At 42.2% G+C, this 25385-nt stretch overlaps 1 protein-coding gene across 1 annotated transcript in view; it reads right to left on the reverse strand.

The window, feature by feature from the left end:
• MAMLD1 (mastermind like domain containing 1) overlaps positions 1 to 25385 on the reverse strand; it is a 112540-nt gene that overhangs the window by 38536 nt on the left and 48619 nt on the right. The gene's annotated exons all lie outside the window — the stretch shown is intronic.

Genomic DNA, 25385 nt, shown 5'->3' on the forward strand with positions numbered 1-25385 from the left:
TCTTAAACCGGATGTTAAAACTGTAATACATTGTCTGTTTTGTGAATAACAGAATTTAAAAAAATACTTTCTGGTACCATTTCAATGAAGACATTATGCTCCCTGCATAACACAGATGCCAACATTTTTATGGAAACTATTTTTTTTTGTCTAAACAATGGTAGAGTTGAATAGAATCCTGGATTAAAGTTGGTGCCCCACTGCCAACAATGGGTATTAAGTTCAGACCTGAGACAGCTAAATTATTTTACATTCTTTAAAGACGGGGCATATGAAATAATCAGCATACTTTCTAAAGAAAGCAAAACAACTCTCAAATATCTAAACACATTTTAATCTTTCAAGCTCCCCAGCCACAGATGCTTCAGACTTCAAACGCCAAACAGCAGCAAAAATCTTAATTTCTGTTTCTTCTAAATCCACACTAGCCTCGGCTTTGCTTATATGAAGGACTGCCACTCCTTCACAAAACCTACAGGGTTTGTAAAGCACAAAAAGAGACATGAAAAACTCGATGCTCACTAAATGCTGAATTAAAAATCCAGTAATCTTGACAAATATGATCACACTTCCTACTCTATGTAAAGAAAGTGAAGCTGAAAACAATGGCTCTTTAATGCTCCATTGACATGACATGTCAGTCTTTTCTAAATGTAATTATCTGTGGTCCTCACTTTAATAAGCAGGGCCTGTGGGTCATAAGATTAATCAGTCATTAACACTGCTGCTTCAATTTAAAGGCGTTACAGTTATGTTATTTATCAAAAGAGAGAGATTGCAGGCAAATAATAAAAATCCATCGTTTCCTCTGAAACCTTTTAGGATGATACAAAAATTGCAAGCCTCTCCCAGGCCTGGTCTATACATTAATGTATGTTGACACTGTGCTGCAGAGTGGACTACAGGATTGGGCACTGCAGGGCACACCAAAGTGTTGCAATCTAACTGCCCCGCATGGCTGCTGCTTGTACAAACTAAAAGGCAGCTAGTTGGCATCAGTGTCGACCACACAGGGCAGTGAGATCGCAACACTCTGTGTTGGTGGGAACTGCAGAGTGCATCATTCCACAATGCAGCACGCTTTGCGGCCTAGCTATGCTGGGGGGGGTAAATAAATAAATACATAAATAAAATAAAAATCAAATCACTAACCAATGTAGTTATGCCAGCAAAAGCCCTATGGTAGACACAGTTATACCATGCAAAGAGTCCTCTTGCCTTGATAGTTTATTTTTTGGGGGGAACTGGTATAAGCTAAGCTGGCAAAAGAACTTCCACGTATCAGCTATGTCGCTACTAGGAGGGTTTGCTAGTAGAGCGATTTGCAGGCCCTTTCTGGTGCAGACAAGGCCATAGAAGCATGCAGTGGTGTAGTGTTATAAGCAAATGTAACTATAGAGTTTCTACAGATCTATTATTCAGTTGGTAACACATGTGCAGGGCACTCAGACAGAAATAAAACAAACCTTTCAAACAGGCATCTCTTCTTCTGAGGGAGATCTAAAACAATCAGGTCCTCTCAATCATTCATGGTTATTAAAGCAACCTCATAGCACTTTTGCAAGAATATAAGCATTAACCCCAGTGTCATGACCAAACTGCACCCAGGTTTATCAACAAAAACTCCCACTCTAGTTTACTTTACTGTTAGGTGCCATCATAATACGAATAAGACCTAAAGGCCCCAGCCAAGATCGAACCCCATTATGGTGGGCACTGAACCTCCATCTAGTAAAACACAATCACTCCCCATAGAGCTTAAAATCCGAAAGGACAAACAAAAGTGAATATTCTCTTCCCCACTGGTGAACATGCCTGCATGGCAGCAGGAGACAAATATTCCCTATTATGTAACATTAATAGACAAGTGTAGATAGTCATCCACTGCAGCATTCCATGGCCCCTTTCAGAAGCATGGCCCCAACTAAACAGTTGGTCCTGCTTCCTGAGAATTATATTTTCTCTCCTTAGTAGCCAAGGAGAGGCTACTTTGAAATGACCCTTTAAGCGTATCCCTAGTTTTAACTTCAGCATTGAGCCCTAACATAGAGAAGCAACAGACAACGGTCAGGCGTCCCTGAAGAATCTCTTAGGCCTGGTCTATACTGGGGTGAGGTGGGGAGGAGATCAACCTAAAATATGCAACTTCAGCTGCGAGAATAGCGTCACTGAAGTCGACGCATCTTAGGTCGACTTACCTCGCGTTCTCAGGGTGCGGGGTCGACTGCTGCCGCTCCCCCATTGACTTTGCTTCCGCCTCTTGCCACAGTGGAGTACAGAAGTCAACGGCAGAGTGATCGGGGATTGAACACTAGACGTATCCTTAGATCTATCAGCAGCTTTTGCTAACTCTGACCATAGTTCATGTTAACATGCATTGGGTCCCAGGTTAAGTGAATAGCTTTACATTGGCTGCTTTTTTCTGTCAGGGAGGACCTAGAGAGAGGTTTTGTGCAACTCCACATCTGCTCCCAAGGGATTGCTCATGCTGGGTTCCACAGATTTTATTTGTCAACTCTCCATTTCAATGGATGGGGAGGACGGTGCTTGTTAATGGGATCTATAGTATCATTCATCTGTGAACAAGGCTTACGATTATCATCAAATCTAGATGGTGCAATACCTCCACTTTCTCAGTGTGCAGCTCAGAGAGATTTGGAGAAACATGAGATGGCAGAGGATCAATCTAGTGGTGATGCTCCAAGGTTTGAGGGTAGAGGGGAATATCAGGGAGTATGGTAGGGGTAGTTCTTGTCCATGTTTTGGATGGAGTTGGTCTACTCGTTGCTTACAAAAGCAACATTTGGGGCCTGGGGCCAAGAAAGCCTTTTTCATTCTCTCAGATATGGGCCTTATTACAGTGATCCATGACTTTGTGACCTCCCAACTGCATTACTTCAATGGGCTCTACATTGGCTGCACCTGAAAACCACGTGGAAGTTAGAGTTGGTGCAGAATGCGGGTGACTGCTTGTTGAATGTGTTAATTAAAAGGAACATACACCAGTTCTTTGACAACTGTACTAGATTCCTGTTGTCTTCTGGCTTTGGTCTCTAGAAACATATGAAGTTTGATTCCTGACTGTGAGAAAGACAATTGCTCTCCTTGCCACACCCAGTGATAGCTAAAGCACTTTAAAGTGTGTAGATGTAAGCATCTGTGGATTTGTGGCAGAGCAAGCTCAGTGAAGGATTATAGATTGTCATTTGCTTATTCCACTAACCTGACACAGCCTAAGTTTGGTGATCATTAGAAAACGGCACAAGTCCTCGGTCTGATGATGGATGGGCTGCCAGGTGGGAGATAGATTGTTTGTTTTTTGTTTATCTGAAGTGCCCCTTTTTTTACTCTGATAAAAATGGGCTGACGTGGTATGTTTGAATCGACGTTGCCATGCTCTCTGAGACATGCCAGTAAGGCACAGCTGTGTAAATCTAAACACACACATTTAGAGAACTTTTCATTGGTTCCTTCCCATTTCCAAAATAAACACATTGTGATCCCAAGCAGCACTCCAGGAAACCTTAGGCAGGAAAACTGAGGGGGTGCTTCCCATACATGGCCAACTGCATGTCTGTCCTGACTCTTGAGTTTACCACTTTCAGAACACTTAGAAAAACTGCTGAACTGTTGCGCTGGGGAGCAAGTGTGAAGAGAACAGGAAAACCCCATTACCACCTTGAATTACTAGAAACAGGCCTCCATAGACTAAGGCCAGAATTTTCAGAAGGGCTCAGCATCCACCGGGGATTTTTAAAACCTTCCAGCACGCTGGACGCTGAACTCTTGTGGCAAATCCAGCCATGTGTCCCAACGGGATTTGCTGGGTGCAGAGTTCGGTTGACAAGCAAGACCTTGTATAGATTCCTAAACCAGAGCTAAGGTCATTTGAAAATTCACCCCTGAGTATTGACCCCTTGCAAATCTGCCTCTAAGTCTCAAGGTACCCAGTAGCACTTGAGCTTTTAAAATTGCTTTTTAGTGTAATAAAATGTCTACAAGATTTTTTTTTAATATGCAAAAGATATTGGCATTTCACTTTCATGGTGAGTATTTGCAGCTAGTGCCCATAAAACTCACAGGGCCAAATTCACCACTGGTGGAAGTGGGTGTAAATCCAATGAATTCAGCAGGGTTGTATTTGCTTCTGACAAGTCTGAATACTGCCCCATATCTGCAGGGTTAAAATACCACCTTTGAAATATCCCAAGCAAATAAAAGATGGCAATAATATACTGAAGACTTCTTTATTCGTTATCAGCTAGGCATGGAAATCACTCATTGGATTTGATATTATATTATATAAAGATATGCTTAAGTATTCCATGCTCAAGCACACATGATTCATTACTCATTTACAGTACACGCTATGCCACCTTGGTATCTCTGCTATGAGCCTGCTAGATTTTTCTCCCTAACTCCCTAAATCCCATTTGAATGCTTTCACTGGGAAATATAGTGCATTAACACGCCACTGTGGCAGTTCTGACAAGTACAGGGGAAAGAAATTCAGCTTCACATTACAGAGACATTTGCTAGTTTAGCTAATCTGATTGCAGTGGCAGCAGATCATCATGGGCGTGCTAGGACGTCCATATCCAGGAGCCCCTGGGTGAACCAATTCAATCAGCTGCTCATTGCAGGCCCTTATCAATCAAGTTATTATGGGGCATCTCTAGATCAAGACTTGGCAGTGGTGCATACATGTCCTCCTCAGACAATTTCTTCACTAGCTTTCCTGCCAGCTTCCCTTGCCTGGCACTGGCTCCTCCTAGGGGAAAGGGTTGGTTTATTGCAGCTCTTTCCCCGTTTCCTCTGAGATAGTTCTGAGATCGCTTTTCATGATCTGGCAACAAATATATGAGAATAGCAATCAAAACGTGTTCGGCCCCATTCTGTGCTGGTTATTATGCAGGCAAGCTCTATTTGGCAATGAATGCATGTGTATACATAACTGTGCTGATTGACTACTGTACACGGCTAATTCTGTAAAAGCTTCATTCACACACACAAACAAGGACAAACAGACAAGCAACCAATGTGCTCTCATGTGATCTTGTGAAAATTCATTAAAATGCATTCGAGCGCACATGATAGCCTCTTAAGAAATATTTGGGAAACAAAGGCAGCCCTTCTGATTTTTGCCATATTAAACTATGAAGTCTCCATTATCTCTGGTCTGCTTTTAAAAACGAGACTATGACATTGTCCCAGTTTTACTTTTATCTCAGAATGAGAAGGCTGCATTTCTGGGAAAGGACGAAGTTACAAACACGTAGCACTGCTAGCTCATAACAGTAGTATAACGAGAATAAATAATAACTGTTTACACTACTCCTTCCAAGTAAGTTTTACAGCTGTGGTTATAAATATCTAATCTGTCACATACAACCTGTGAGTAGAGAAACCGTTCTCTGCGTATGCATGTGCAGTCTCAGTGGCGCAAGGAATGAAGGGCAGATTCAGTGAGACACAGCCAGACTTTCCCTGCACCAGCCCAAGATCAGGCCACCTATGTTATACCAACTGAGGGCTGCACTGGCCTGTTATCAGGAGCTCAGTGGGCTACACCCAGTTTAAATCAATATAGGGCAGATTGAAGCTGTGGATACAGAGGCCACTCACACCAAGGTGGAGCATCACCGTAGTGGGATCCACAGTCTCTTTACACTGCATTTACATATATCCAGGTTTGTCCTGGAGTCTCCAGGAATTAAAGATTAATCTTAATTAAGTATTAGATCATGTGATGAAACCTCCAGGAATATGTCCGACCAGAATTGGCAACCTTACGTAGATCATTAGTATTTTGATTATGGCAATTCCCACCCTGTGCCAGGCGCTTTCCAAACACACAGAAGAAGACAGCGTCCCTGCCTGAAGAGCTTAGTCTAAAGCAGAGGGAGCTGCAGGGTGCAAGTGGTAAACGCTGACGCAGAGCAATCAGATTGAGAAGCAAGACAGGTAGCATGATTCCATTTGTTAAAACACCTAATTGAATAAGCCTCCCTGCCTGTCTGCCTAGTCACTCAGCTTCATCTCTTTCTTAAATACAGGAGCTATCCATGTAAGCCAACCTTCCCCTCCCATACTGCCAGCCTACATTAACTCCCTACCACTTGTTCCTCTGCCCACCCAGACTCTGAAAGGAATGTGCTGCCATGGGCTGAAACGCAGGACTCAGTGGGGCTTCATCTCTTCCAACCTGCCTGCCATCAGACCCCTCCTTCCACTAGAAACACACTGAAGCTATAGCAACGACAGAATTCTTAATTTAGGTCAACACAATGCAGAGATAAATCATTAGGGAGAAAAAATGTAACTACTAAACCTACTGTTGAGTAAGACAGTTCTGCCTAGCTTTTACAGCACATTGCCGATTCAGGCCCTGATTTATGGCAGCCATAGGACACGGATCGCGGATCCCTGATCCTTGGCTCCAGTGAGGCCTTCTCCAACTTCCACATTGGTATTCGCCTCTTCCCCTGATGCCCCCACCAAAAAATTTGGTTACTATTTAAAAACCACTACCTCCCCTCCCCAAAACAGACAGGCATAAAGACACAAAGGAAAGATGTGAAATGTCAATACTATTGCATTTTTACAGGAGGGACTACGGAAAGAGCAGAGGCCGGGAGCGTAAGGAAGTGGCCCTGTGTATGTAAGGAAATAGTAAACTCATTTCTACTGACATCACTCAGGACACATTAGAAATGTCCTATCCAATGCACTGCCATTTGTCACCTTTTGCTAGTGAATGATTCACACGCAGTCAGATTGCTATTTGACTCCGGGCAGGTCTATGCTTAAAACGCTGCTGCAGCACAGCTGCACTACTGTAGCGCTTTAGTGAAGATGCTATTTTGTCGACGGGAGGGCTTCTCCCATCAGCGTAGTTAATCCACCTCCTTGAGAGACGGTAGCTATGTCAACGGGAGAAACTCTACCGTCGATATAACAAAGTCTACGCCAGGGGTACTGCGTCGCTCAGGGGGGGTGGATTTTTCACACCCCCTGAACGATGTCATTACACCAATGTAAGTTTGTAGTGTAGGCCTGGCCTCAATCCTTACAAAAGTCTCTGCTGGGATAAGCCAGAAGAGCTGCTTCTTAGCCCAGCTAGTGCAGCTCTCACCTTTGAATGCTGGGGATCTCCTAGCTGGGCACTTAAAGGCATGTTAGAGGCTCTCCAAAATATCAAGGACATTCTTTCTCCAAATTTTTTATAAACATATTGTCTTTTGTTTTCTTCCTCTCAGGCACCTGACCGTGGCAAGGAATTTAATTATGCAACAGACTGTGCATGTATACCATTACCCCTACTGGATGGAATCAGAACTGCTCATGTGTATGTCATAGTCCTGACACTGCTAACAGCTCCAGGTAATTTTCCGTTAGCCAAAAATGGTAAGAAACTTGTGCTTTGGAAGGAAAATCTGGGTTCTGCGAGGAAGCTGGGCAGTCATGGCTTGCCCCACAAGGACAAAACGTGAACTCCTAGCCAGCCCAGATTTGGTACTTTCTGCAATTAAACACAACTCAATAGAAACAAAAGCTTCCACTGATTGCCACTGGGTGCGATACAACCTACACTAGCAGTTCAACATCCACACAGCCTGCTTTGAGGGGGAGACCAGTCTGAGAGGAGGCCACCATTTTGAACTGTAGCCTCAGCACAGCCCACACTGGACTCCTCTTTTGCAACCATTTCACCTTCTTTCATCTTCACCCCCTCTCTCTCCCTGAACGGTAGTGCAGTGAGATTCCTTCCTCTCTCAGTCTGATAGCACCAACTGAACACACCCGTTGGGTCTTTCAAAGGGGCTGAAGAGAGTCAGTCACCCAGCTCTCACTGAAAGTCAATGAGAGTTGGGTCCCTCTTTGAAAATCCCAGTTTCTATGACATTTATTTTCCTTTGGTTAAAGTCAGGAGACAGCCCAGCTGTTAAAATACAGCCAACCACCAGGAAGGAAGTTAGACTCTCTAAGTATCCATCAGCATTCTTCAACATTTTGAGAGCTTTACACAAAAAGGTCTCAAGATAGCAGAAGGGTGCTTCAGAAAACTAGGGAATTCAGGTCACCAACTAGCTGTGAAGACATATGAATAATAGTGAGACGGCGCATGCTTATCTTTTGAGAAGAAGGGATAGGCAATGTAACCTCCACTCAGGCTAAGCAGAATAGAACAGCTACACTCTGACACACTGATTTGTGAATTTTAAGCTGGAAGCAGAGTTTTTCTTTCAAGAACCACTGCAAACTGTGATTGTGGGATTGGATGGTTTGGTTTTGAATAGAAAATCAGAATCTACGATTTGCTTAATTGAACTGACTGGAGTTCATTTCTCTCTCTTTATTTTTAAAAATGCTAGACACTGTCAAAACTAGAAGTGGTATATATATAAGTGGTTTGCAGCACTCAGTCACCAAAACTTCAGTCTCTGGCTTCAACAAACTTCTGCACATCAGCCCAAAATGTTTCTATCTGTTCAGACAAAAGCAGCAGTGTAATGTGAAAATGAGGCTGGCAATTTTCCATTTAAACAGATAAACTTCACTGAATTCTTTACCGTGTTGTAAATGCACAGATTGGAAGGATTTTCACCTCTGCAATGACTCACAATTCCATGATCCAGATGTAGTTTAATGATCTACTAATCCATGAAAACTCTCTATTAAAAATAAAGATAAGAATTCCACTGGGCATTTTATGACAAAGTACAGTTACCGTGAAGTGGTTAAGATATACATTCACTTTTTTTTTTTTAAATGGCAGTGGTTACTTAGTGCTCTGCCCAAACAAAAAGATGCACAGCCCGCAGGTGGAAGGTTGGCCACCTTATGGCACATGGACAATGAAAAAACAGACTAGATGCTCAGTTGCAGATATGTTCAGGGACTAGGGGCCCCATGACAGTCATCTAGGGAAGAACCTGTCACCACGTTAAGTGGTATGCAGGCTTAGCATATCCCCGAATATCATTCCTGGCGGCCCAACTGCATTCTGGTGGCCAAAGTGGACATTACAGGGCTGCATCCAAGAAGAAATACCGACTCCTGAATAGAGAATAATCTGAGAAGCCACAGGGGCCATATCTACACTAAAACAAAAGGTTTGCTTTTTCTGTGTGCTAGAATCGTACTAGAGACAGGGTTAGTTGTAGGTTTTCTGTTTTGTTTTTATTAAGGCAGAGTTACAAGAAAACATTAACACATTCTTGTGACGCTGTATAAAAGATGGGTGACCATTTATTATTGATACCATTATTATATAATTGCTACAAATCTTGTACAAAGTATATATCATGTAAGGTATCAAGGGAGAAGTTAGTCTGTCAAGTATGATTATCCAGGTTAAATCCATGTATCAGCTTTGTATCTAAAGTTATGAATACTGGCTATGTATTTGTTTCTCAAATGTGTTTGTTCTTGGGGTAACATCCACAAGGTAGTTTACATATAGTCTCGACAGCCCATTGGACGATTCAAAGCTTGACGGATCATTCAGAAGAATGAACTCTTCCGATAGCTCTTCCTGAGGATGCCTCAGACAACAAGGAGCCAAAGGCCACCCTTGTGATTCAGCAAGATCTATAAGGGCATGTGATGTGGACATGTGACCTCGGACTACATTTTTTTTAGTAACTTTCCATACACAGGGGCTTTGTTTGGGACAGTAAATTTCAATGCACATGGCAGAAGATATAAAAGACATTCGAGATACCTCCGTTTTACCTCATTCCTGCCCCAGTCCTCTGGACTGTAGATTTACAACTAAACGGAGTATTTTGAACAATGGACTGAGGACCATTCAATCTTCTGGAAGTTACCAGAAAGACTTTTGCAAGCCAGTATGATCACTGCTATGATCCTGATCTATGAAAACTGAAAATCACTTGTATGTATAGAATTCTTTAACCATTCAATACATCTCTTTTCTTTTACTAATAAAATCTTTAGTTAGTTTACTAAGGATTGTCTGACAGCAGGATATTTGGGTAAGATCTGAAATACATATTGACCTGGGAGGTATAAGTGTCTGATCCTTTGGGACTGGAAGAACCTTAAGTATGGTGAATAGGGTTTTCAGTAACTTCTCACTATATTAGACCTGTGTGTCTGGATGAGAGCCAAGGGGCTGGAATGCCTAAAGGAGACTGTCTTTGGTTTCTGGTTAGCCAGTGTAGTGCTACAGAAGCTCCTTTGTTATTGGTTTGGTGAATCTAAGTATAGAATAAACCACCAGTTTTGGGGGATTGTCTGCCTGTTTCTTACAGTCTGCCCTGAGTGCGGCATTCTCAGTGTGGTCCATCCCAGGCACCCAGTCAAAACTACATTGTACATTACTTATTCAGGATCAAGCTAAAGACTCTGGCTTGCTGGCTGTGGAGCCCTGTTTCTCTGAATGCACTAGAAAGGGTGACCAAATTGCTAAATACCTGTCTTCTTGTTGGCACTTCTCTTGTGTATGTACTTGGTGTGAAAGCTTTTCAATTACAAGGACAATCCATATTTTACTATATCACAATTCCATAGAAGGATGGGCTCATATGTTTCTAATAATGTGCAATACACAAAGTCCAGCTGCTAACATGAAATAAATTAATTTGTTCTGCTTATAAAGGTGATCTTTTACTGAAGCAATAGCTTAGCAGGACCAGGGGACCTCTAGGAAGCTGGCATTTTGTCATCGGACGACTCTCTCAAGTAAACTTAAGGGGAGGGTTTACCCTGCCTACTTAGCATGTGTTAAAAACTACAACTTGCCTTGTCTATACTAGGATTATAACAAATGTTAAAAAACACACCATTTCTCCTAGTATAGGCAAGCCACAGAGACAACTTTGGGATAGAGAAAGCCTTGAACTTCAAGAAAAGTCATTGTGGACCAACCGACTCTTCATGTTTTCATCAACCTACTCTTGATCATGAATGTGGAAATACCCATGTGGAGGGGAGAGGAGCTGAGGATGTAACTATAAATTTTACAGTGAAAGAATATTAGTTATTAACTAGTGAGTATACAGTGCATGGAGTTTTGCTTATTTGGACACACTTGTTCCCACTTGTTAGTTTACAATGGAAATGTGAACTCTATCCTTTTCCAAACAAAAATATATAGGGATCATCTATTAAAAGTTATAGACACACAAAATAATTCCTCAATGGAGTTTTTATATTCTCAGAGTCCAACCTTGCACCCACTGAAGTCAATGGCAAAGATCCCATTGACTTCAGGGGCACTTCTCTCCTCTCTTTTAGCATCAGTCATTCTATCCAGATTACTCCCTCTGTAAATCAATCTTTGTCTGATCATGCGTCAAATTGGAGGGACCCATAACTGTATTAAAAAAAAAATCTGTTCTCTCTAAACTATTTTATCAGCCACTAGCATGTTGTCACTTTTATTGTTTTAAGTTTGTATTACAAAAACAGTGTCTATTAATACACACTAAAAAAAGGGCCTAATCATATTTACCTTTCCAGTTCACAATTTGCTGTTGCTGTATAGCTTCAGTCTGTGCTGATGTGATAGACAGATGAAGGTTACATTGTAAAATCCTACAACAGGAGAGCTGCCTGTATGAAACACCTGGGTTGATCACAGCCTCCCTTCCTACCTCGAGTTGTAACAATTCAGAACACACCGCCTCTTTTCCAGTTAATGATAGATGCTTTCTTAAATTTCGACTCCTGTCACTTCCTGTACTCTAATTAATCTTCTGCCTTGAGTAACCCTACAACACAACATGTAATCCCAACTGAAACTACTTAGAACTACAGGGTTCAGCCGGTAAATGAAAAAAATCCAGCACATCCTGGTTGCTGGAAACAAAGATGTCATCTCAGAGCATGCCCACCTATCCTAACTGGAAATTCAGAATGGACTGAATTTCCAAGAAGTATCTTGTTTCGTAAAACGAGCTTTACATTTTACCTTTAATAAGCTTCTGTATATAAAGCTTGAAATCTTTACTAAAAATTAAAGGAAGTAAATACTAAAACTCCTAGGGAAGTGACTTGATTTTTTTCACGTTGACATTTGGATGCAGCTAAGTCTCAGGAAGATGGATATATAGTTATGCTACACTCTGTTTTCATTCTAGAGTTCTAAAAGACTCAATGGCTAGATTTTCTTCTCATTCACACCAGTGGAATATTAAGAACAGATCAGTGCAATCTATGCCAGTGTACAATCAATGCAAGGGAGAAGACAATCTCAGCCAGTACATATCATACTCTCTGCGATACTAACAACCCTTATGTTTCTTTCCTTGTGTGACGTGACATAAAACTGGAGGAAAGAAAAAAGGAAGTTGGCTCTGCTATTATTTAGTGGGCTAGTCTGAATTATCAGGCTCATGTTACAGGGCACTGCCACTCCCACATAGTGGTACAACTCTGCTCCATCAAGACTGATGCACAGGTCGTACTAGTGCACCTTTCTCTATCAGTTCAGCTACTTTCTGTGCTAATTGCATTAGCTGTTAAACCGAATTTTCAATGGAAAAATTTGCATTTGACAAATATATCTGGAAGAGCAGGACACTGCCACTTACTCCTGTGTTGTTCTGCTAGCAGGAGATTTCTGTACAGATGCCTCTTAATTAGTCATCTGAAGACTTAAGCAATCACATCATGCATATTGTTTAGCTGTAACTTTTACGTTCCATTTAATGACAAGTGTTATTATCTAGACAGCTGAAGAAAGAAGTAGTTCTTCGCCTTTCTGTTTTTTAAGTTGGAGTACAAGAGCATTTCTTCCATATCTGCCTGTAAATCAAATCAATCTCAGATTCAATACTGTTCCACCACTATTACCTCATCGGGTCCCGCTTTTAATACCTATAGTATCATTTTTATGTATTTTTATAGTCCATTAATTTCAAAGTCCTATGGTGCCTTTTGCAGTAATTTCTTAGCCTACATTCATTTCTTGTGGCGATAGCCAGGATGGTGAAGTGCAGATATGCTCCACTGAACAAAAAGGGATGAATTCGCTATTTAGGCCAAATGAGATTTTAAATACACTATTCATTTCCTCTCTTCTAGCTTCCAATGCTGGCACAGTGGTACAATGATCATAAGCTAACAAGAACTAGTGATGAAATGCACAAGTCCTTGAATCACAATCTAAGTAGATCCTTCACCATACAACCAACTGTGCCCCCCCATAGTTTTGCACTGGTTTCTGCTTCAGGTTATTTTTTTCTTTTTAAATCCTGATGGTCAGATAGACAGACTCCTGTTGTTTCATCAGGGTTGCATTTTGTCAAGGAGATATGGTTAGGGATTAAGCAGCCTGGAGTCAAAGCCTTTGATTGTGTCAAACTGGTAACTTGACTCTCCCCAAATGCTCAGCACCCATCAGATTTCAGTGCTAGGAAAATCAAGAGAATGAGGCATTTTTGGCTCAATGTCCAAAATATTTACACTTCCCTACAGAAAAGAATAATGGCTCTAACCTTACCTACTTGGTTGCTCTTGAATGTTAATGTTATATGGCCTAATACTAAATCAGTCAGTGGTCTTATACCCGCTCACTATATTGAGAAACTAATGCAGTAATAACAATGAGGAGTCCTTTGGCACCTTAGAGACTGACAAATTTATTTGGGCATAAGCTTTCATGGACAGTAATGCAGTAATGTAATGTGAAAGCCTTGCTAGAGTTAGCAAGGAGCAAAAGGTTCAGAGGTGCAGTTAGAAGGTCTCTCCCCATTTCAAGACTGCAGGTTTTCTAAAGAGAATCCCAACTCTCTGAACCCCAACTCGAGAAATTAAACCCACAATACAATCTCTTAGGGGGTCTGTATTGCTACTTCTAGCCTGACCAAAAGTGAAGTACAGAAGCCTGAGGAAAATGGGGTGAATGGGAGAATTAAGAAATTTGTGAAACTTCCTCCACTCCCACACACTCCATCACCATCTAATATTTCTTCTGTGGGTTGGTGCCCTGACAGTCACTTGGAATTTCAAAGTAGAAACAACCCCAGAAACTTGAAATGAAACTATGAATCCTGTCCTGTTTAACATACAACCATAAAACCAGTCCAGGTTAGAGCAAAAGGCTCATGAGTCTTAGTGGATTCCTTGCTGACCCTGAGCTGAGTGGAGAATTTATAACAAGACAGGAAACAGTCATATTTTATGTGGTTTCGGGTCTGGTTGAGAACATGTCACTCAGTTCTAACTACCTCTTTTCATCCTACCAGTTTCATCCTTCCCCACAGAGCAGAGCTACTGGTCTCCCAGCATATTAACTAGAATTGAAACAGAGATTGGTTGATTGTCTTTATTTGTATCCTTCCACCTTTAACATCTGACCCTGGACCAATAGACACTTCCACATGCTCTCTCTCTCACGGGTACACACACACACACCTCTCCTTGAGCAGTGGCTGTTACTCACAGCTCGTGTAGGCTAGCAGGAAACTCAAGGTACATTTTATTACAGGGATCCCAAAATACAGCGTCATTAAAAAAAAACCTAGACTCCCCACTGTGATTGAAATCCTGGCCTCAGCTAAATCAATAGGGGTTCTTAATATGGACTTTAATGGGGACAGGATTTCATCCGATATTTTATTACTATGGACTAATGGAGTAAAACAAAAAAGTCTGGGATCTGGAAAATTATCCCCACCAAATCATAACAATGTTAGAGTAATTCAGTGGAGAGAGGTGCTGTGGTTAAAATCTCTTTACAGACAGATTCCTCTCTGTCCTATAGGCTCAGTGTTAATCACACATTCATCACTGTAAATTGACAACATAAATGCTGATTTGTGCAAATGATGTTAGAGAAAATAGTGTTCTAGCTACAAAAATGAATTTAACATCCTTTCAAGCTTTCTATACTTCTCGGTTTTATGTAAACCCTCATTTTTTAAGCCTTTGTTCTGCATTTAAACGGCCACCCAGTGAAAGCTGTGAAGTGGAGCACGTGTTTCCACTGATATTAAAATACTCTTTACTAAATCTCACATATAAATGTATACAAGAAGCTGTTTGCAACCTACTGTGTTAAAAGATGATTTATCAGATAACACAGCAGAGTTTCAATATGCGGAATTAAAAAAAAAAAAAAAGACTTTAATCCACTCAAAAAATATTTTTATCTTTTAAAGCAAAATCTCTACACCACTGAGATAATACCAACCTTCAAACACACACTATGGTACCTGTTTGAACAATTAAGCCCATGAACTTGCAAACACTTAACTTTAAGCACATGAGTGGTCTCTTCGGATTTAAGCCTGGGTTCAAGCCCTTCCAGGATCAGGGTTTAATTTATATGTCCAGATTGCAAGTCTTGTTGTCTGCATAGTACCAAATATAGCACTAAAAATGCTCAATAATTGCATAGTTAAGATAATTTTTTTAGCATCACTGGTGCACTTTTATCCTTAGATATTCATGTTAAAAAAATTCTCCCACACAATACAGCATAGCTAGAGTAGCTCAGTCTTATCACCATGTTTTTTCTCCCTTTCCAACACAGCAAGGGAAAGCAGACTAAATAACGGACCGTTTTAGGGGTAACTGTGGTGTGCTTTGAATGTTACAGATTCCAGCTTCGTCTTGAGCACAACAGAAGGCTACCAAAGGACTGAGATGGAGCTCCACAGGCACATGTCTGTATTACAGATGGCAGCAGCAGAACTTCACCCAGATTAAAGTCAAAACAGACTCCAGTGGAAGAGTTCTTCACAGAGGACCTGTAGCGGAGCAGTCACCTGCTCCTGCCCTGAAGGGCCTGAAGTCAGCCCTGGGAGAGGGCTGAGGCTGCGTGAGGGCTGCGGCTAGGAAGAGCCGCCAGCCTTGGCTGATTGGGGAAGGCAGCCATAGCTGGGGTCACATCCCAATCAGACCATAGCTGGCCTTATAAAGGCCAGGGAAGCCAGGAGCTAAGTGAGTCTCTCTCTAGCTTGCGGAGGGAGAAGGGCCTGGCTGCTGGGGAGCTGAACAGAGTACCTAGAGTGGAGCAGGGCTGGGGGAAGGCTAGAGGAGCTGGGGAGCTCCAGCCTAGAAACCCCCCAGGCTGCGGGCCTTGTTAAAGGCTGGAAAGGGTACTGTGGCTGCACAGGGGCAGCCCAAGGGTAGGCAGCAGAGCTAAACCCCCCTTGCTGGTGATGAGTGGCATTTACATTGCAGTCTGCCCCAGTGAACGGGGCCTAGATCTGAGGCGAGGTGGGGATAGCGGGTAGGGGTTCCCTGGGGAGGGGAGACCCAGATCTGTGGGGATACTGCTAGGGGGCAGCACCCTGGCCTGAAAGGGGCACCGGGGTCCAGGAGGGACTTGGGCCCAGTGGGACACCAGCCTACAGAGGGTGCTCCAGAGGCTGAAAACACTAATTCCTGAGACAACCAGCAGGAGGCACTGCAGCAGCGAGTCCTGCCCCGTGACATCGTTGCAGGACCATAGTAGGATGTGACCCTTGGGTTCATGATAAGCTTTGAACAGCAACTTACCACTTTCCCCACTTACACTTGTCAACTTATTATTCTTAAATCCAGCTACATCTTAACCAGTGAGCTATTTAACTGCTCTTATGCTCACGTAACAAAAACGTGTGTTAGCTCTCGAGTGCCAAGCATCAAGCGGGAGAGACAGCCATCCAGTTACTGGTTTTGCAGACAGACTGGAGATATCAGTCACAATAGAAGTAGTTTAGAATACCCAGAATAAAGCCTGTGGCTCTGTTCAGGATTACGCCAGATGGTCCAGTTCCTCTTCTGAAATACCCATAAAAGGAGCTGGACAGGGAGGAGAAAGGAGGGCTTGAAACTTAAAGCTGACTTTGTGCTCAGCAACGTAAATCAAATCAAGCAGCGTCAGGGGAACTCTCTGAATGTTCTGTGAGTGGCTGCCCACTTGTTTCCATTCCTTCCTCGCATGGGGGTGGCTTTGAAAATGACTCCAGCATTACTAACCTCAGTCCATAGCAATAGCGGCCAGTGCAAGTCTCAGTGTATAAGAAGCATCTCAGCATCTGGTGTCTCAAGTGTTTCAAAACTACAGGTTTACCACAAAAGGAAAATGAATTAGCCACGTGAGTGGCTGTGTTAATCAGAAACCTGATCTCTGCACCTTCGAAACCAAGATGCTCTCCTCTCAGAACTGGACTGCATATGGAGACAATAGTCTGATGCCTTGATTTACTGACGAAGTACTCCTGGAATCCATACATCATGTTAATGGGTCAGGGGAAAAGAAATTATGGAAAGGAAATATTTTTATTCATTAAGATTCTTGGCTCGGATTTTCAAAAGAGCCTATAGGAATTAGGTGCTCAATTATTGAATTTCAGTGGAATTTGGAACCTAATGCCCTTAGACCCCTTAGGAAATCCCAACCCATGTGAATTTTACAAATGGAATTCTAGTCTCCCCATTGATAGAAGTTAAAAAGTTGAGTTAAGAATTCCCCTTATCTTTGATCCAATAACTAAATACTATTAATTACTTTGTTTAATTTTGAAAGGTTAATACTTTGGAGATGATCTTTCCAAATAAATTAACTTCTGTTCACCAGGTTTCTCTTCCCTGACAACTTCCAGCTGCAAGTGATGTAATCCAACTGCCGCATAACGTGGAAAATCCGAATATTTGCAACTTGTAGGTGGGGCATAGGGACAGGGAAAGATGAAAGCTTCTACAGTGAGATCACCAGTTTTTTGGGGGGTGGGGGGAAGGTGTCAGAACTGAGTCGAGATGCATGTCAGTACGATGCATAAGTAGTTACACCTACTGTGGATTAGGTGTACAATGTGTTTGAGTTTTTCTGGTTTACTGCCAGAGTTATTTTCCTTTTTAAATATGGCACAGGATCTTACGATTATTAATTTGGTGTATTCAGAGTACATAACAGCATTGCCAGGGCTGGGGTAGGGGGAAGAGAAAAATGATACGTGGTTTGGGCTTTCCAAAGCCCTTCTTTCTACGAGACTTCAGTTTAACATGAGAGGTTTCTTCCAAACTTAAAATAGAATATGGTGAAATACCAGGACAAGGCTGTGGTCCTCACTTCACGCAAGGGCTCCTCCAGTGGGTCTCAGGATTGAGCCCTTGTTTAGAAGCATTGAAAAGACACAGGTACTACAGAAATATGGGGACTTCTTTTTGAGTATCACTAGTAAATTACCCTTCCGTTTCCTAATACTGTACAGAGATTATGCCGAGAGCTGAGAATACAGACTGCTGAAAGTCAGAACATTTAAGCCATACATACTTCATTTAGGATGAAAAAACAAAAACAAAACTGCTGTTGTCTCTTAGTTATGTCATTTCCGTTTACCTACTGGAATTGCTCCACTCTCCATGAAAGCTTTCCAGTCCAAGAACACATTTCTCTCCCAATGATGGAAAGCCAAAAAGGTAAAATACTAAAACATTTTTTCTACATTAACTTATCTCATCTGTCAACAGATCTGCCAATTCATCCCAAATGCAGTCATTTCTTCATAAAGGTCTTAACCTGCCGCCAGATATACATGTTGGGAACTGCTCTGTATCTTACGGGGGGCGGGAAAATCAAACAAGTCTGTGTAGTAGCTGACTTTCAGAGATTCACAGCCCATGCATGCCACATGTTGGAGGACAGGACTGAACCTGAAGGCATGGAAGAAATGTAATGCCATATAACAGAGAGCTGAAGCATGTATGAAGGAAAGTTCCCCTGTATGGTCATGATTAGGTGGCTGGGCGAAAATATTATAAAAATCTGGAGCAAGATTGTTGAATTCTGATTGCGCAGCTACAAGATCTTAGAAGATTGCGGGCAAAAGTTTGAATTTCTCCAACATTTATTCAAAATGCTTTAATTTAGAAAGTAGGCCAGGCATAGTAAGTTTCCAAGTGAAGCCAGAAACGGTAGGGGAGTGACAGTCGTTTAGCAGTCCCCCAACTCAGCTGAAAAGCATGCGACTCCACTTCCAGAGGAATGTTTGAGCTGGTTACTTCACCTGGTACTCTCATCATTAGTTCAGACAAGATACTTGGCCTCCCAACTGCAACGTGAGGCACTTCTACCTCCTTAGCTCAGGTCCCTGACCAAGTTTCCCTGCTGGGCTAGTGGGCCTCACAAATTCCAAAAAGTCTCCTGGGCTCCCAAGTTCCTAACTTGGGACCATGGTCTGCTCTCAGGGGCACCAATGTCACCCAGAAGTAAGTATTTAATGGAGTTACTCCAGATTCTCATGAGCATCACCGAGATCAGAATCTGGCCCTTGGCGCAGCCAAGCCAACAGCATCTCATCTGGCTGGCGTGGTTGCCTGGGAAGGGAATGTTCAGCAACTCTTTTAAAAACAAAGCTGGTTGCAGTTAAACATCTCACAGTTGCCGGACATAAACTTTAGTTGACTCCCTCTGGTTCAGGCCTGGATTACCCAGACATGATGTAGTGTGACAGGGAGGGGGCGGGGGGGGGAGGGGGAAACGTCACCCTGGCTAAAACTGAAATTTCCTCCCTCCCCATATGCTAGGTCAGAGAAATTTATTAGGCTTGAGCCTTGTACTTTTTGTAGCAAAGGATGTTTAGCACAGATTGTCCACCTGATATTTGATGGGTCTAAGTAAGAGCCATACGCCAAGTTTATTTCCTAAACATTTGGTATGGAGTATGGTGAAAACAATTTTTGGGCCGATTCATACATAAAACAAAGCTTTCAATATTCCATTCCCTTTTTAAAAAATACATAATTTTGCAGGACCTATCAAAAAAAACAAACCAAAAACAAACAAACAAAAAACCCAATACATTTTGTGCTCCTTCTATTGCCTGTGCAGAAATACATAAAGATCTACTATTCCCAGAGCGCTGTACAAATATCAAAGGTGCTGATGCACAAAGCTATTCTGGCATGATTAAGCATGAGTGAAGAGGTTTCAAGTGTTCTGCTTTTTTCCATTTTTAAAAGCCATCGTAATTGTGCCTTTATTCAAAGCCCATTGTTTTTCTCCCCTGCAGGCCTGATTCTTCACTTCCTTGTACCTTGCACCATCATTTGGACCTTTGTAAAGCGAGAGTAGGAAGAGGGGTAAAATGCGGCTTTTCTGATCTGGGAGCATTTTAGAGCCACTTTGCACAGGTGTAAATGACAACAATAGGAGCAAGGCTGTAGAATCCAGTCACTACATGTTGTTCTCTAGTGGAACTACCCTTCTCCATTCCCCCTCCCTCCACGCTGGGATTAAAAAAAATTATTTCCATTTAAAACAAGTGAAGAAAAAAAGTGCAAAGCAAACAAAAGAGACGTATCAAATCAGTCCTTTGCATTTAAAACACACCAACATTTGATTTAAAGGGGGCAAAGGAGTAAAAACTGGATTAAGAAGTGTTGCTGGATTAAGAAGTGTACCGGTTATTACCAGACAAACATATCCAGTAGCATTACTGTATTTAACTTGTGTTTAAGAATGTATTAGTTCTTAATATTGAACCCATCTGGAAATATTTTGTAGTTACATATTTAGATAGATGTAAAAAGGAATGCATGGGAAAAATGTGATGACATCATGGACGGACCCTTCCATTTCAGAAGTTCCCTCTTTTGGCATCTCATTTTGTATTCCTTTATAGGGCATTTCCTTATTTTTGCATAGCTGCAACTATATAACCATTACGCAATAGGAAAGAGACTATGTCTGAAGTGTCAGTATGAGTAAACCCCCCAAAATAACCTCCTTGCTCATTTACAATAAAATATTATTTCCAGTCCGGATAAGCAAAACTGAACTACTGGGAAAAGAGAGGAGATTTCAAATAAATGCATTTAGCATTAGCCCAAAGTGGCGCCAACCCCACATAAAGCGGCGTCATACAATGTAGCTGCACCAACAGCAAAGCACAGAGGCTCATTTTCAAGACTGATCCAAAACCCATTGGAATCTTTATGTAGATTTCAGGGGTATCACATCAGTCCCCAAGTGCCTGGGCCATTATGTAGTTTGATAAGGAAGTGGTTAGGTGGGGTCTGATCCTGTCAGATGTTAAGCACCTTTCACTTCCATTGGAGCTGAGGGCACTCAGCACTTTGAAGGACCGGGTCTCAGGTTTCTGCAGAACAATGTACAGGCATGCTCAAGATTCACACTCTGGCGTTACAGCTTCTTTTATGAATTTTTGACAAAGTTCATTATTCCAGGTATAGCACTAAAAAAACCCCCCCAAACAATCTGGATTGCTTATTAATTATGCTGAAGTGGAATAGTAAAGAGGGCAGCATCTGTTCTAACACTGCCTGTGAGTGCAATGTGCAATTGTGTCTCTCTGAAAAAAAGATTTAACTCTTTCCTGAACTCTCTGAGCTCTTTGGCTGAGGGAAAAAAAAAAATTAACTCCTCTGGAGCTATACATTTCCTTTAATATAGGATTGCCTACAGCTAAATCTGTGGATACTAATTAATGAACACATAGGGATTTTTACTACATCTTAAAAAAGAAAAATTAAGCTCATCTTCACATGAGAAAGTGACAGCAACCGTAACCAGTGTGCAGTGCAATCAAGGCCACTGCAGAACACCACTAGCACACAACTAAATGCTGAACAGAAATGCACAAGCCATCAGCGGTGTTAACCATAAAAGCAATTTTTCCTGTGACAATGGTGACCACAGGAGTGTCACTTTCTTCCAGTGGTGAATAAAACTCTAGTGGGACTTTTGCTATAGATGTCAATTGGAGCCCTAAAAGGTGTGACTTGCATCCATCACTTCTGCTTTTAACTAATGCCATAGGTCAGAAGGTAAGTAACTGATCAGAAAGGAGTAGGATGAGACCGAAGCAATGGTCCAGACCTCCTGCTTTACCTCTGAAGTGCCATGCTTGTATGACTATATGTTTTCTCCTGTATTGAGTTCCTGTTGGTATTTTTAGAAAATCTTCTGGAGAGATGAAAAAATGAATACCAATTTTAGAAATTCACTAATTAACATAGCTAAAAGTAAATTCTGGAAAGAAATCTTTCAGTTCTGTGCCTTTCTACACATGGGACAGTTAGCACCAGGCTTTAAAAAAAAAAAATAAAGAGATTTCCCTCTGATTTACAATTAAAGTGTTTTTAAGTAAGCGATCTAATTGTTGACTTGATAATCCATAACATCAACACTGTCAGCAGGATTTCCAAAATGCAAAATATTGACAGGATCAGATAAACATATAAATGAGGGAGTTATTAAAATGCAAATTACCTGCCTTGCAGAACTGCTCTGTGCTGCTACACAGGACGGCAGAGTCGGAATCCGGGCCTTAGCCTCCTGCTCACTGTGTCAGTTGCAGGGGGCGGGGAGAGCAGGAGGGATGGAGTGCAACAGAGGACAGTAATTGGGAACAGCACTGACTGGCTGTAGAGAGAGCCCCTGTCTAACCACCTGAGCCAGAGGATGCTTGCATTAACATGGGGCCCACAGAGGGATAAGGAAGGAGTGGGATTTTTTTGGTTTTGTATTTTTTTCGTAGGGGAATTAAGTGGGTATAAAATAGGCCTTCAAGAAGGTGCATACACAGGCATTAGACTCTCCCTGGATTTCAGGTCCTACCAGAAAGGTTCCTCCTGTGGAGACAAGCCACAATTAATAAGCTAGACAACAGCTGCGCATGGCCTGGGGTGGTGGGGGCTTGCTCTACAGAAGAATGGCCAAAAATTGAAATTTTTTTAGGAATTGCTGACTCCTGACGTGGAGACTCACAGTAAGTGCTAGAGAGCCGCTGAATTAAAATGTACTCAAAATGGAGCTCTGAAAAAGAGGGGGGGAATCCTCCACATCCCTAGAGGAGATCTCAGCATCCTCATTGTCTTCTCTCACGACTCAGCAAAGATACCGTTCTTCCAAAGGACAGAACAGGAGTCCAGCAAGATCTTGTTAATGGTATTTGGGTTAGAGGAGTCCTGGTTGTGAGATATAATGAGGCACATTTCCCTCCCCCCACACCCAAAACATTTTTTTCCCCTTCTCTTTTGGAATTCCATGTCATAGGCTAAAATTTGGGAACAATGTGTTATTTTACCCTTAAACACATTCTTTTCATGCAAATATGTTGGCTGTGGTGGGGTGTATGTCTGCCTGTGTACGCATGTACAAGACACGGAGCAAAATAAATCCCACCCCTAGTTTGTGTTGCATAACATAAGCGTCAGCTAGAAGAAAATGTTTACAGTCACATTATAATTTCCATTTTAACTCCGTCTTCAGGAAATGCTGACAAGTCTATGAGTGCATTTCAGTCCTGTGAATGCTGCTGCTACAATATCGAAAAATTACACTAATTTAGAGGTAACATCCACTTAACAGGGAAATTCTAATAGGGATGTTTGTCTAATGGTATAATTAGGCTAAACAATGCAAAATTATAACTGTACGTTGTGCCATCTTACATCTTAAACTGCAGCAATTCCACCTTTTGCTGCCACTGCTCATGATCACCATTTATTATTTCTGTTATCAGAGTGCCTACGAACCCTAAACACAGGCCAGGACCTCTTGTGCTAGGACCCATACAACCACAGAACAAAAAGATGGTCCCTGCCCCAAAGAGTTCACAATATCTCAAGAGGCTGAGATGGATCAGTACTTCTATGGGAAATCTTTGAGGAACACTAAGGTAGTGCAAGATGTGGACCCCTGGTGATTTAGAGGGGCACTCTTTCCTCTGAGTCAGTATGCCATGCCATGCCCTGCTGTTAGAGGGCACTAGGCTGACAGAGATACATCTCATCCGAAAGACAGTAGGTGGTCATGGAATCATAGAAGTGTAAGACTGGAAGGGACCTCAAGAGGTCTTCTAGTCCAGTCCTCTGCACTCTAGGTAGGACTAAGTATTATCACCGACACCTATGATTATGATCACCTATAGCAGTGCTTCCTAAACTTGTTCCGCTGCTTGTGCAGGGAAAGCCCCTGGTGGGCCGGGCCAGTTTGTTTACTTGCTGCGTCCGCTGGTTTGGCCGATCGCAGCTCCCACTGGCCGCGGTTCACTGCTCCAGGCTAATGGGGGCTGCGGGAAGCGGCATGGGCTGAGGGATGTACTGGCTGCTTCCAGCAGCTCCCATTGGCCTGAAGCAGGGAACTGCGGCCAGTGAGAGGCACGATCAGCCGAATCAGAGGACGCAGCAGGTAAACAAACCGGCCTGGCCCACCAGGGGCTTTCCCTGCACAAGCAGCGGAACAGGTTTGGACACCACTGACCTTTAGCTATTAGGGATCTCACAGTATGCAGGAGTGTAATTAACTGTTCTGTTCATTCCCTCTGAAGCAATTGGCATTGGCCACCTGGGCTAGATGGCCCTTTGGTCTGACCCAGTATGGCCATTCTTATGTTCTTAAACCTGGTGTTCTGGCCAAATTCCATTAGAGGTAATTAAAAATCCCTTTGACATTTCAACTGCATCCATAGTTTTCCCTCTTTCACTTCCCATCCTAAATCATTGGGTAGTGTTGTTGCATGCGGCTGCTCCATTTCACCTCAAAGGCAGCTGCATTTTAGTGGTACGTGATGTAATCCATACACATCGGTTACCTGCCTTGCCAGGAATGGGACATAACTAGTTGTACTGTCTAAAATGCTTTACAGTTTCCTTTGAGTAGTGACCTGTATTAAATATCTGTTTTGTAACATGCACGGTCAGTCAATGTAGAATAAAGCAGGCAAAAGGTTGCCAAACCTCACTGACTGTCATTGAGCCATACTGATACAAAGCCAAAGACAGTTCTTCATACTGTCTTAAAAAAAATCTGAAATAGATTGAGCTTCACACACATAGATAACAGCAGAGATATGGAAACAAATTGAAAAATACCAAAGTGTACTTGAATCTGCCAGGCAGGAACCAGCAGTAATGCTGTATTGAATTTGCACAGAAATTAGATGCCTCGTTAACTGTGGATAGATGCACAACTGCTAGAAATTTAAACTTCCTCTTTTCCCCAGATCACAACAGTCATTACAAATCATGCAGATGAATGAATGCTGAAAAGACACTCGCAGTTCTGCAATTTTGGTATGATGAATCTGATAATAAAGGAGGGAGGAGGGGCAGCGGCAGTAGTAATCTTTATAATCAAAAACATTTTCTGCAAAGCATCTAGCTATTGTTCATATGTAAAGTACATCATGCTGCTGTTCGGTAACAAACTGTCCTGCATTTTGTAGATAGAGAGTTGTTTTATTACACATTCCCTGATTTGCAGCAGAGAATCCTGTGGCACCTTATAGACTAACAGACGTTTGAAAGTGGGTATTCACCCACGAAAGCTCACGCTCCAAAACGTCTGTTAGTCTATAAGGTGCCACAGGATTCTCTGCTGCTTTTACAGATCCAGACTAACACGGCTACCCCTCTGATACTTGATTCCCTGATTTGTGACTCAGAAAAAAAAT

The sequence above is a fragment of the Chelonoidis abingdonii genome, chromosome 8 (assembly GCF_003597395.2).
Source record: "Chelonoidis abingdonii isolate Lonesome George chromosome 8, CheloAbing_2.0, whole genome shotgun sequence".
NCBI classification, from domain to species: domain Eukaryota; kingdom Metazoa; phylum Chordata; order Testudines; family Testudinidae; genus Chelonoidis; species Chelonoidis abingdonii.